At 33.1% G+C, this 13,686-nt stretch overlaps 2 pseudogenes; one reads left to right on the top strand and one right to left on the bottom strand.

Moving 5' to 3' along the window:
- Positions 1–10,299: 10,299 nt before the first annotated feature.
- Positions 10,300–10,418, bottom strand: LOC120591298 (uncharacterized; annotated as a pseudogene).
- A 2,589-nt stretch (positions 10,419–13,007) lies between these two features.
- LOC120591396 (uncharacterized) lies at positions 13,008–13,126 on the top strand (annotated as a pseudogene).
- Positions 13,127–13,686: the final 560 nt, after the last annotated feature.

Here is a 13,686-nt window from a genome sequence, read left to right on the forward strand (position 1 = left end):
TTTTTCAATCTAGGACACAAAATAAACTCACAAAACAGTATAGAATGAAGATCTAAATTCACTTAAGAGTACCAGACAATCTTATCATAATTTTATCATGGGCTTTGAAGAATAACTGTTTATAGGTTAGCAAATTTCCAAATTTTAGCCCTTTCTTTTCTCTCTTCCTCTCATCATTATTTATCTTGGGGATTTCCATTAATTCATTCATATACTCAACAAATATTTATTGAGCACCCACTCTAGGCTAAGCTATCAGTTAGATGTTGGGAAATCAGAAAAAGGCATTAACCATACAGAGGTTTTATTTCTGCTAGAGATACAAATAGATATCCTTATGTATGAAAACAGAAATATGGTAAGGTTACGTTCAGAAGAAAAGAATTTTATGGGAGCAGAGATGAAGAGCCCCGAACCCAGATACCTGGACCGGAAGGGGATTTCCAACAGCAGAAATAGCAAATGTGAAAAGCCGAAGTTCACAAAAGCATAAAATATTTGAGAAACTATATGTCATTACACATGGCTGATGGAAAGGGAGTTTGGATCAAAAAGTAAGCAGTGAAGTTTGGGAGGCTGTGGAGAGTGAGAAACCTTGGTCTTTGAGATAGCTGGTGAGCTGAGCTCTACATCTCTGAAAGCTCTTTTTGAAAGTCATGTGCAACAGTGGAAGACAGCACAAGGAAACCAAGAAAAAAAGATGACTTAGGAACAAAGAGAAGAATGACCCAATGGAAAGAATGTGACCACGAAGACATTTTAGGAGTGTGTGGATGTTAAGAATCATGATGGAAAGGCCAATCAAATGAAAGCTTGATAGACAACTTTTGAACAGTTTTAACAGTTGGCTGTAAATTTTCACAATAGGAGGTATACCATTGTGTCAAAGTAACTACAAAAAAAAATAATGGATATATATAAATATATATATATATACACACATTTATATGTGTATATATACATATATATTCTCAAGAGTAATATGAACAATATTTTCTATTCTATGCAGTTATGTAAGTCAATGCTTGATTTGTAATTTTAAGACAGTGTTTTTCATGCCGTAGTTGACACATCTATCTAAATACTTTACCCTTTCCATTTCAATTGACCATTCACTAGGATAAATATGTATATTTAGTGAGGAGATATTATTTTTTTGTCCTTTTTTAATCACAAAAGGTAGCTCATCACAGATCTATAACTAGAAACCAAAGATAACAAGAGTGCTATTCTTATTTCCTTTTTAACTAAAGTACAGGTGAAGGGGAGAAGGTGGCAAATCATTTTTTTTTTTAACTATTGAGATGAAATTGACATACAGCATTATATCAGTTTCAAGAGCACAACATAAGGATTCAATATATGTATATATTGCGAAATGATTACCAGAATAAGTCTACCACATGCCGTTCCTATTTTAACAAAGTAAGTTACCCAAAAGGAAGTGATGACTATAAGCCGCTGGCCTGAAGCTTGGACTCATGTGTACCACATGTACACCTGTGCGCCTGGCTCTGCTGTTTAGAGTTGGCAAGCACTCTGATTGGCCAGCACATGTCCGAACAGGTCATTACGTAGTTTCAGTATCACTTCTATGTTTTGATTCAGTATTACTTTCCCCCATATACTCTAAAACATTAGTTATAGCCTTACTTTCCCCTTGTGATCAGGTAAAGAGTAAAAGAAATAAGAGGGACAGGGAAAAAAGAGTATAAATATGGTTATTCTAAACCTATTTTGCATGCAGAATATAAAACTTTATGAAGAGAATGTGTCTAATGCGCCAGAGGTAATAATGACACGTTACCTTATAAATGACCCTGAAAACACAAATGAACACCACCAAAATACCCAGAAATTTCTAATAAAATGTTTTTGTTAATTAGAAAAAAATATTTAACATGACCAATAGTTGCTTTAGCTCTATTGTGGGTCTTGAATGAAATATAAAAGAATAATAAACTGATAACATTAAAAAATTACAAACACAATTCCTTTCGATCTTTTATTCGATCCTGAGATCTCACATTCCAATGACAGTGGCACCGACTCTACTCAGCCACTAAGAATTAAAAAGATCACAGTTTAAGATGGTATGTCTTTAGAAAAGCGATACTTTTTTTCCTTACTGACTATTCGCAGTAAAAATGTCTCAATAAAGTTCTCCAGGCTTCTACAACTCTCCTTGAAACTTCTGTTCTCCATGTTATTTTGAAGAATGGATTGCACAGACAGAAAGCCAAAAGTCAAAAAGTACACACACGTACACACTCACACACACACACTGCATTTTTCAATATGTCATTTTCAGTGGTTCGTAATCCTGGTGTTTAAAATGTTTTTGCTGAAGACTGTTAGCTAAAATATAAAGAATCAATAAAAGAGAAAATGATGGATAGATAGTATTGTTAGGTACACTATTTACCATTAGCAAAGGTATCCTTAGGCCCTTGCCTGAGGTTTAATATAGATTCTATTTTTATAGGGACCCTTAAACTGAAATTAGCCTTAAAATGCCTTACCTTAGAGGTAAATATAGTTTATACAATACAATTTAGATGATTCGAAGAAATCTTAAAAGACCAAATATGGACATGTTCTCTAGTCCTAAAGCATTTGATATAATTTAGTACATATTCTGTGTCAGCCATGAGTTTTAACTGATTATTATTAAAGTAAAAAAAAAAAGTATTTAGAGATCATTTGAACACAAAATAGAATGGAGATATAGTTTTAGATTGAGGAAATTTTATTTCAACACTTCGTAATTAGGGGTGACTCACAGTATAGGAATCCTTCTGTGATATCAATAATCTCCAATATGTAACAACATATTTATGAGTTTTCTATGATCTCTCCAAATGGGCTACTATTGGAACAGAGATTAAGATGGGAGCTGGGAGCTAGAATGTTCTCCAGATCCATTGAAATGTATTAGCCAAACACAGGCTTCTTAGAAAACATAAGTGAGAGAACTGTACATCTGGTCCTTATTTCAGACTTTTTAAATATTGAACCTATAGCATTGATTACTTACAAACTCCTCCTCTGTTGCACTTACACTCTAAGCAAAATTATATTGACTTAAGAAAGTACATTGAATAAGAAATTAAAATATAACAGAAAAAAAATCTGACCATTTAGATTTGTTTAAGAGGTAGTGTTAGACCTATTGCTTTCCTTGCTCCGCTGTTTCATCGGGTTGTTTATTTAGAAATCTATTTTTTTAAAAAATTCTGAAAAAGGTGCTTGTGTTATGATCATAACTTATATTTAGGTTATCAACCACAAATCTTGGAAACTATGAAAAAAATTATGAAGTGCAATTCCACAGCTTCAGTGACTACATTACTTAAAGGCTTGAGTCCATCTATGTGGGCCTGAGAGCTCTCTTATATAGGAAAAAATACAAAAGGGATACTTTTGACTTTTATAATGTGAAATAAGATATTTTTTATGATGTAGTTAATGATATATTAAATGTGCTTTATAAACATGACAAGTTGTTTTCATTGTGAGCAGATGTGCATCTTTACAGATTAACTGAGAAAAGGCCTAAAAAGTAGAGTATAGAGAAATATTATATGATCATCAACCTAGATATGAAGAGATGACATAGATCATCCTGTAAATGAAAAAATTCCCACAGAATTTGTAATTATTTTTCTATGTAGCAGTAGAAGAGTATTAAAATAAATTACCACATTTTATCTGCATTGGATGAAAATGTACAATGACAGATGAAGCTGGTACTGCTTTATAGGAATATTTATACTTCCTATAAATATTCGATTCCTAGATATTACCAAATGTGTCAATCTATAATTTTTCAAACATACAAGACAATTATGATTAGATTTCTTACCTTTTTTGAGCAACCCTTAAGAGTAAATAAGCCAAAAAAAATAAAAAAATAAACTCCATTTCTGCTATAAGCTTTTGGGAAAATGGACCAGAGGGAGTCTATCATGATTTGATATACAGGAACAAAGTATACAGGAAGAAGTAAAGGAGTAAACTAGAAAAAGCTAATCTCAGAATAGAGAAGAGGAATATGTGCTGGCTTGCCTATTGATTTCACAAGTTTTCTTAAACCCAAACAAAACCTCAAACTTTCTGTGAGCAGGAAGCTTTCCAAGCTGACGATGATACCAAACCACAATCCAAGAAGCACTAACATTGTGTTCACTGATAGCTCTGAAACATTAGCATGTTATGACTTGTGACCAGCAATAAGGGATAAAGAAGGATAGCCAATATGTAACTATATTTTCCTGGTTTTACTATAACATAAATTGACTTAAGCTGTCTTCGAAAGGATTAAAGGAGACCTAGCTAAAGTATAGAAGTCACTTTGTAATGAGTCAGAGTGGAAAAAAAAAAAACCCTGTTATCTTTACTATTTTTAAAAATTCTTCCTGAATTTAATCTCATAAATAGTTGATATATGTGTGTAGAGAGAAGGTCAGTGTGGGACCAAAGGTGCCCATAGCCATCAGATGGGAGTAGAGGTTTGGTCAGGACAGTCTTGTTAGGGATGACTGTATTTAGTTCCTGGATACAGATTTAGATGTGAGATGAATGAGGATGATGGAAGGTCAGTGATGGCCTAGAGCTTCATATTTAGTAGCACATTTAAAGTCCTGTTACTTAATACAAAATTAATTCAAGTAAGTCATGATGCACAAACCAGAAGTTTTGTATACCAAAATCTTATGCATTTTTTTAAACAAATGAATACATTACATGCTTTTTGTATCTCAATTAGTCCTGCATTAATTTATAGGCATTTTTTCCTAATTATTCACTAATTATGCAGTATGAGTAAGCAACTATTAGAGAATGGTTTATATACATATTTATATAAATCCTCCCAGAATCTAAAGTATTACAGAGCTATGCATACTTTAAAACAAACACGTAAAAAAGTGGGAGGAAAACCAGTGTATTGGATGGTGGGACCAAAAAATTGACTAAAATTCTAACCATCCCTTTCTTCCACATTCTTTCCCTTCGGATCACCAAAATCTTTCTTAAAGGCTCCCTCTGAATAGGGATTCTATACGTGTCTTTAACTTTCCTGCTTGTAAAGAGCTTGAATGAGGTTGGGTTTCATAGTACCATTAGGAAAGGAAATCTAGTATGACCATTATTGCTACCTGGTTAGGTAGGAACATTCACTACCTGCCCCGCTCTCAGTCTAGCTCCTATTCTTCAGAATGGGACCAGCTGTTCTGATCAATTTCATTTTGGAAATGCTCTACTGCATTCTTTAAAAAAGGAAGCAGTAAACACAGATAGGTGAGTTTTTTTTTTTTAATTTTCTCTGATTATTTAATTACTCTGATGTGTACTGTAAATATCTAAAAAGAAGAGAAATTATAGGTATTATCTTCCAAACTTACTTCCTCATGTTACTCCATGTTTTTTTTTCTTAATTTTCAAAAATTATCCTCCAATTATCTTTAAGGGTAATCATCTGTGAAACATACTTTAGAAAACCATGCCTTAGGTAAACATCAGATTCTATAGTAAGTTATCTCTCACCCTTCTTCCTTCCTCTTTACTTCTCTGATGTCATAGTTAGCAATTTGATAGTGTGAGTCTGTGTAATTTTCAAGATCATAATATAGTGGACATCAGTTCACTGAGAACTAAAAGAGCACAGTCATTGATTTTCACCCCATCTCCAGAGAGGATATTACAAAATGATATCATTTAGTCCCATTGCTTTGGAAGAATTCCTAGCATTTAAAAACTTCGTAGAGACTCTGTATGTCATCCAGTTTGCTAGTAAGTACGGACCATCTGTTTCAAATTTATGGATATTAGAAAAATTAAGGTGGACATCATTCAGTAGATTCCTGGAAATTCTCCAAAGAAGTCTGAGCATATGCACAATCCATAAATCACAGTGATAAGGAGGAATTCTAGCATATAGTCACTGACTTTCAAATACCATAAGATGCTTTCACTTTTTTGAAAATAAATATCATTTTGTCACCTTCTTAATGTAACTCTAGGGATGTGTTGTGACAAGCAGGGTAACATAGAATCATTAAGCCAAATAGAATTTTTCCCCTGATCAATAATTTTTAAAAATTAGACATAAAAATAAGAAAGTGTGGGAGGAGAGCATTTTGTCTCTAAATAGAAGTTGTAAAAATTAAGAATGTGCTCTGAGAGGTGTGACACTAAAGCAGAAAGACAGAAGAATGGCCATCAAAAGTTTTCAATTCTACACACATTGAGCATCAACAGCAAATAGCCTACATACAGTATAGGTTGCAAAAAGTGGCCACAGATGTTTACCTTCTCTATATGCATGCCCTTTTTGTAAAGTAATTTTGACATTCTTTCCATCAAGAAATGAAGTTTATTTCTCCACTCCTTATACACATCTGCTCAGAGGCTTTACACTTACTGTTCCCTTCCTCTCTTCCTGGAATTCCCTTCCTCTCTTCCTGGAATTCCCTTCCTCTGGGTTCCTGTGCTTGCTCTTCAGTTCGTTGTTCAAATATCATCATCTTAGTGAGGTTTACTATAGGGCTCAACTGCTTTACAATGAACACCACCTCCTTAATCTCACTCTCTCTCTCTCTCCTCCTATCCTACCTCCCTATTACCCTCCTTCCTCTCTTTTATTCCCTCCCTACACCCGCTACATCAACACACACACTCATAGTCCTGCTACCTTTTTACCTTGATCTTTCCCCACAGCATTTATCACCATCTGACTAGAATAACTTTTAGTTAAGGTACTAGAATAAAAGATCCTATCTTTTCTTCACTGTTTTGTCTCTAGCATGTAGAAATAGCCTGATTCATAGTAGGAAAAATTAATATTTTATAAATAAATGAATAAGTTACAGCTAAATATTTCTGTGAAATGTAGGATCATTTTTCAGACTTCATCATTTGAGAAGTGTTTTCTCCTGAGAAAAAGTTTTGAGTTAATTTAAACAAAAAATTTTGAGAGAGAAAGCATTTGGGATTAAATAGAAGAGAAGAGAGGAGAGGAAAAAAAAAGACAGAAGAGGAAGGAGGAGGAAAAGGAGGAAGAGGAAGATTATTTCAGGGAAGAAAGGAAAGAGCTCCTTTGCTAGGAAGCAGAAATAGAGATGCGAAGGTTAAGGCATGGATTTGAGGTGTATGAGTCCAAATTCTGCATCTAATCTTATCGATAGAGCAAGTACTTGACCTTGCTAATGTTTGTTTCCAAAAACTTAAAATGGGAATGGTATGAGTACCTCTGTCTTATTTTAGTCACATATTTATTTATTTTTCATAGTTAGAAGCATTAATACATAAAGTGTCTGGCATATGGTAACTGTACCACAAATGTTAGCTAGTATTATCTTCAGGATAACATCTTACAGAATACAACAAAGAAGAGAGCAAAGTTCTTAAAGGTGAGTGTCCTAGATGAGCTTGCACACTAGCAGTGAATAAAACAACCTTAAAGGATTGTCAAACACAGGTTTCCGTAGTGATAGTTCTGTACGAACATTCACGGTAATATCTGGTAATTGACAAACACACACACACAGTTCTCTAATATGTATAGGTACTAACTTATTTAATCTCTACAAAAAATTTAGGAAATAACTAGTATTGTTTTCCTCCTTTATGGAAATGAGGAAATTGAGACATAAAGAAGTTATTTAACTTGTCTAAGCAAAGATTCAAACTCATATAGTGTACTTAGCTATTATTTTGTACCTACTATGTGTGCAATTATATTTAAGATTCTTTGGCTGGGACTAGGCAGATGAGAAAGTGGATCTCCTTACAAAACGAAGATTTAAGATTGATTGCATCTGTCCACGTACAATATGCCTACTCTTTTGCAGACATCAATTGTTCATTTATTCTGCCCTTACCTATTGTCTACAATATTTTTGGTAGAATTTTCAAGTCATTCTTTTAAAGGCTTCTGCAGAAAGACAGAAAGGAAGTTCTTAAGAAATTCTATTTGGATAATTTCTACTCCTTTTATTTTTACTTTGTTTTCTTTTTGTTATCCTTTAAATATTATTTGAATTAATGTTGACACATTGATCATACTCTTGTGACTATTTTATATTGTAAACATATGTATACTTATTAAGAATCATTGAATAACTGTTACCTAAAATCAGGGATGTGATTCTGTCATCTTTCATTGCATTGCCTAGGAAAGTTTGACCCCTGTATGTAGATTTCACATGCAGATATGCTACCGTTGTTCTTACCAGATTCAGATTGAGTTGATATTCTCTTTCATCTCTCCTAGCTCACTTTCTTGTGGATTCCTGCTGGTTAGGCTCGCAACTGTAGAGTAGTATAAGTATCTAAAACAATCATTTTTAATCTACATAATTTCACCAAGAATCATACAATTTATATGTTTTAAAAAATTATTTAAAAGGCATAAGTGTTATATATATATATATATATATATATATATATATATATATATATATATATATATATATATATATTCACTTCTGTGGCAAAAGTAGAGATACATTTCCTTATTTTTTGGAGTTTGTAAAACCCACAAGTTCTGCATTGAAAAGGCAATTGGGTAATGTGTGAAAAATGACTCTTAAATAAAACAGTTGCAGTCCCTGAATTTCCAGGTTTCAAGTATTAGGAGATTTTAGTTTTATTACTTTATTTACCCATTCATTATATCTTTATCAAATGATTGTTATGTATCAATCAAGCAAGTCATAGGAACTTCCAGATGAAGAGAGGTTAAAGGAAAAATGATTTTAAATAATAGAAAAGTATGATCACTGTTAAACACACAGAAATGTCAACAGAGAAAGAAATAAAAGTTTTCACAGAATGAAAAGAAAGTTTCTTGAGAGCTCAAAGATGAATAGGATATAGTCAGACAAAGGCATTTGGAGTAGTGAGGTGAGGAGTTAAAACCAAGTAGAATATGGAAGAATCTGCTTAGGAGAGAGAGCAAAATGAGGACAGCTAGAAAAGAGAATGTCAGGGTTAAGACTAGAAGTTCACTAAATCCTAGGGTGTAAAAATAATTCATCTACCCTACTAGGTCCTGAGACTAAAGTGGGAAAAATATTAAAAGCCCAGTGTTTTCCAGTGAAGATATGGCTTAGCATATATTTTGCTGCCCTAAACCCAGTTTACAATGTTTCTAATACAAGTGATTACTATTCGCATGCCACCGAGCTACAGCTTTCTGCTTCAAATACATTGTGTCTAATCTTTATACCTGGCATTCATTCATTCATATACCTACTGCTTTTAATTATTCACTCACCTTATGACTAAGTAAAGCAAATATTCATTGAGTTCCTACCAGGAGCCATGCAAGACAGAGACAATTCATGCCTTCATGGAAAATTTTAGTTATGTAGACTACCATAAGCAGATATACAAATTATATGAGCATATGATATCATTATAAATACATACACGTGAACATATAAATCCTGCTATCTCACTTCAGAGAGAGGACTGCCTTAAATCCCTGTCTACGTGAATGAAGTCAGAATACTTTCTCTATTCTTGTCATTTTCTGTTCCCAAGAGGATAGACATCTCTCTCTCTCTCTCTCTCTCTCTCTCTCTCTCTCTCTCTCTCTCTCTCTCTCTCTCTCTCTCTTTTTTTTGTCAGAATGATGAGCTTCTGGAGAACAGGAACACAAAGGGATACCCCAGAATCACACTTTCTATTGAATAGATACTTTTCCTATTTTAAACTTTCTTGGTTACTGATACAGACTTGGTTCAATTTCTGGTGATCTCCAATACTAAACATGCCCCTCTGGGACCATTCTACTTTAAAATGTGTCATATTAGCTGCTTCCACTATGTTTTCTTATTACTTAACTACCTAATCTTTGTATTCCTTAAAGTCCAAGCATGCTTAATATCCATACTTGGTCTTGTTACTTCAACATAGTGATTTCTCTGTGGCATAAATATTCAACAAAGATTGTTTCTAGGCTTAATATTTCTCACTGACTCTGTTTAATCCAGGTTGCTGGGTTGCCGGGGACTTATTTTATTAGTCATTCCAGGACCCAAGAAGACAGAGGACCTACCATCAATATATTAACACACAACAGCATGCCCAGCTGGGGAAGAGGTGGCAAGAAGTTATATCTGTTCTTATGTGCCTGGAACTAGGGATATGTATTAAAAAAATAAGTCTAAATTTAGGCAGTGTAAGATTTTTTTTTGAGACCTAGTTATATCCAATATATAACTGTTCATTTGTTACACTTATGTAGTATTTAGAAAGGGTATCTCTATGGTTTCTCTCATTTTTTTTTAACACCTACAGCAACTGGTGTTCCTAGGTGGTTTCCCATCCAAGTACTAACCAGCCCTGACCCTGTTTAGCTTCCAAGATCAGACGAGATCAGGCACGTTCAGAGTGGCATGGCCATAGACCATTTGTTTTTTAATAAATACACATTTTGAAGAGAAATTGCAGTCTCATAGCACTTACATTTCAAGTTCAAGATCACAAGGTCAGAGGGAAAAGATCTAAGCAGGTCTAAACCTCAAAATCAGGTCTGTTTTATCTTGAAATAAATCCACTTCTTTTCCTATTATACCATATCTACCTTACTTAGAGTGTGTTCATTAAATATATGTAAAGCCACAGGTTTTATGGAGCCCAACGAGACCATTCAGATAATCTGATTGAATGTCCTCATTTTATAGATGAGAGCACCAAAAGCAAGAAAGGTTAAATGGCTCACCCAATGTACTCTGTTAACTTCAACTCATCTAACTTCAAAAGTTACGCTTTTTCTGCTACTCTACAATATCAGTAGGTTAAGTGTTATTAGCAACGAAACACTCAATATATATGTAGTCAAAGAGGTTTTATACCTGATGTATTATGTAACATCCTCAGTAGCTTGGTTGGAGACCTTCATTTATACCTTATGAGATTTCCCTTATCACTTTAGTGCCAAGGTTACAGACCAAATTAACATAAAAACATGCTGTTCTTCTCTTGTATCCTTATACACCTCAGACTGCCCTGCCGTTAGCAGTTTGCCTGTCCCTGTCTGTTCTAAATTGGCTCCTCACTAAGAAGTCATTCATCGATGAGTCCATTCTTAGTATTTAAACTTGCTAAGCTATTGGTAGTCCAGTCTTTTTTCTAAAAGGGCTTTCCAAAAGAGCCAATACCATGAGAGACAGAAACGAGTGTTTACACTAAATACATTATGAAAAATGTCTAACTCTCCACTTTATCACTCTGGTATCAAATATTATTCTTCCTAAATTCAGAATCATTCCGAACTCCTGGATCCTGGTACATACAGAGCCAATAAGATAGTTAAAATCCTCTATCTGAAAATTCAACTACTCAAATTCTAAGATTCTTCAAATGTAAATCTGTCTCAGTCAAGGTGCTAAGGGTAACATCTCCAGAATCTAGAACTATTTTCTTGCTTTCCCTTTTTTCATTTTACTATGATTAACTCATTCTCACTTGGAATAATTAATTTAAAGTCTTATCTTTGGGTAAGTATAGGGAAAAGACCTGATCTGTAATTGATAGCTTTTCTCACAGAATTGTCTACCTATATCAAGCTGTATTTATACTACGTTGGAACATAATCTGAACTTTCTATAATTTGTTTTTTAAGATATTAGTAATATTATTTAAGAAGCATGAAAAATAACTTTTTTCCCAAAGCAAACAGAAAGAAACATGATCAAAATAATAAATTTCAAAGTAATTGAAAGTATTTGTTGAGAAGTTAACATACCAAATATTTGCCGTGGGCAACGTTTAATACGTAGTCTTAAGTGAGTATTTTTGTAGATTTATTAATCTTCCTCAGTTCTACCAGACATTATTACATGGAAGTAATATATTTTTGTCCCTAGCGAGAGCTCTCATTAGATTATATCTCTTCTCTGTATTATAAAAGTCATTTTCCTGGGATAAATATTGTTAAGGAGGGTCCCTCCACATCCTCTTTAGAAACCAAATCTTAGTTATATTTAGGAAAGCTGAGTAATTTTACATAGTATATAGGACAAGATTTATTTAGGTGCTATATAAATGAATACTTTTGAATTATGAATTATAATTATGAATTGATTTAACATTTATTTGAAAAATAGAATAACACACTGTATTAGTCAGGATTGTGTAGGTACCTAACAGGTTAATAAAAAGTGTTAAAATAAAGAAATATAAAAAGTTGTGAACAGAGTTAAAAGAGAAGGAATGATGAGGTACCTAATGTTGAGCGGGAGTGGGAATGCCATTCCTGTCCCCAGGCCTGAAAGGACAAGTGGAAGGGGAGAAGAGCAGCAATGGATTTTGCTGTAGAAGAGAGTTGCAACCTTGGGTATAGGAATCCGGCCACTGACTTCTCGAGAACCAGTAAAGCAAACCGAGTCAATAAATAACTAAACCTTCCTTTCTTCCCACTTCCGCTCTCCAAAATACTTCTAAATGACACATCAGTTTGAGGGGGAAAAAAAAAAAAAAAAGCAATAAAAAGTAGCAAATATTTTGAACTAAATAATATAAAAATATCACATGTCAAAAAATTGTCCTTTTATTAAATGCAATAAAAATATTTTAAAATTAAACAAGTAGTTATTTATTTTAAAACACAGCAATCTGAGGGGTCTTTTCAAAGCAATAAAGAGTAAACTTAACCATATTTAATAGTAAAATGTGTGAATCCTTCTCTTTCATATCCAACTTAAAACCCAAATGTCTGCTATTACCATTTCTATTCAACATTTTACTTTAGAACATAACTAATATATTATGACAAGTAATTAAAATGCTACAAAATTTGAAATGAAGAAATAAAACTTTCATAGTTACAGACAATATGACTTCACACACAGAATTCCAATTAATAGATAATACTATTAGAATTAATGAATGAACTCAGCAGTGTTGCTGGACAAAAAAATAAATATAGAACCCCACAAAAACATGCTACATTCAGCTTTAATTGGTTAGAAATAAAATGGTTAGAAAATAAATTTGTCTATGGCCATGCCACCCTGAACAAGCCCGATCCCATCTGATCTCAGAAGCTAAGCAGGGTTGGGCCTGGTTAGTACTTGGATGAGAAACCACCTAGGAAGACCAGATGCTATAGGCATAAAAAATAAGAGATTGTAAACTGACAAGGTCCTTGTAATCTGTGAGGTCAACCAAGGGTTGTCTTGCCTAAAAAAAAAGAAAAAAAAGAAAAGAAAAAAAAGAAAAAAAAAGAAAAGAAAAAAAAAGAAAAAAATTTTAATGACACCATTATAATAGTTCAAAAAATACCAATTGTTCAGTAATAAATAATTTAAATATGTGACATTTATTGAGAAAATTACAAAATTATGTAGCAAAATTAAAGATCAAAATCATTTTCTGAGTTGAAAACTCATTAAATTCATTATTGAAAACATATTGTGTTAATCCATGTCATAATCGATGTACTCTAAATTAAAATAAATATATCAGTATTTTCTGGAACGTGGAATTCTCATTTAAGTTTTATATCAATTACAGAGGGATAGATAGTCCAAGACACTATAAGAAAAGATCAAGTATAAAAAGACCTGTCACATCAAGATACACTGAGTACCTAAATTTGTGAGAGTTATAAAGTTTTTTGAATATAATATAATAGAGAATATTTTTATAACTTCACTTTGAAAAGGACTTATT

The sequence above is a fragment of the Pteropus medius genome, unplaced genomic scaffold (assembly GCF_902729225.1).
Source record: "Pteropus medius unplaced genomic scaffold, Ma_sr-lr_union100, whole genome shotgun sequence".
NCBI lineage: Eukaryota > Metazoa > Chordata > Mammalia > Chiroptera > Pteropodidae > Pteropus > Pteropus medius.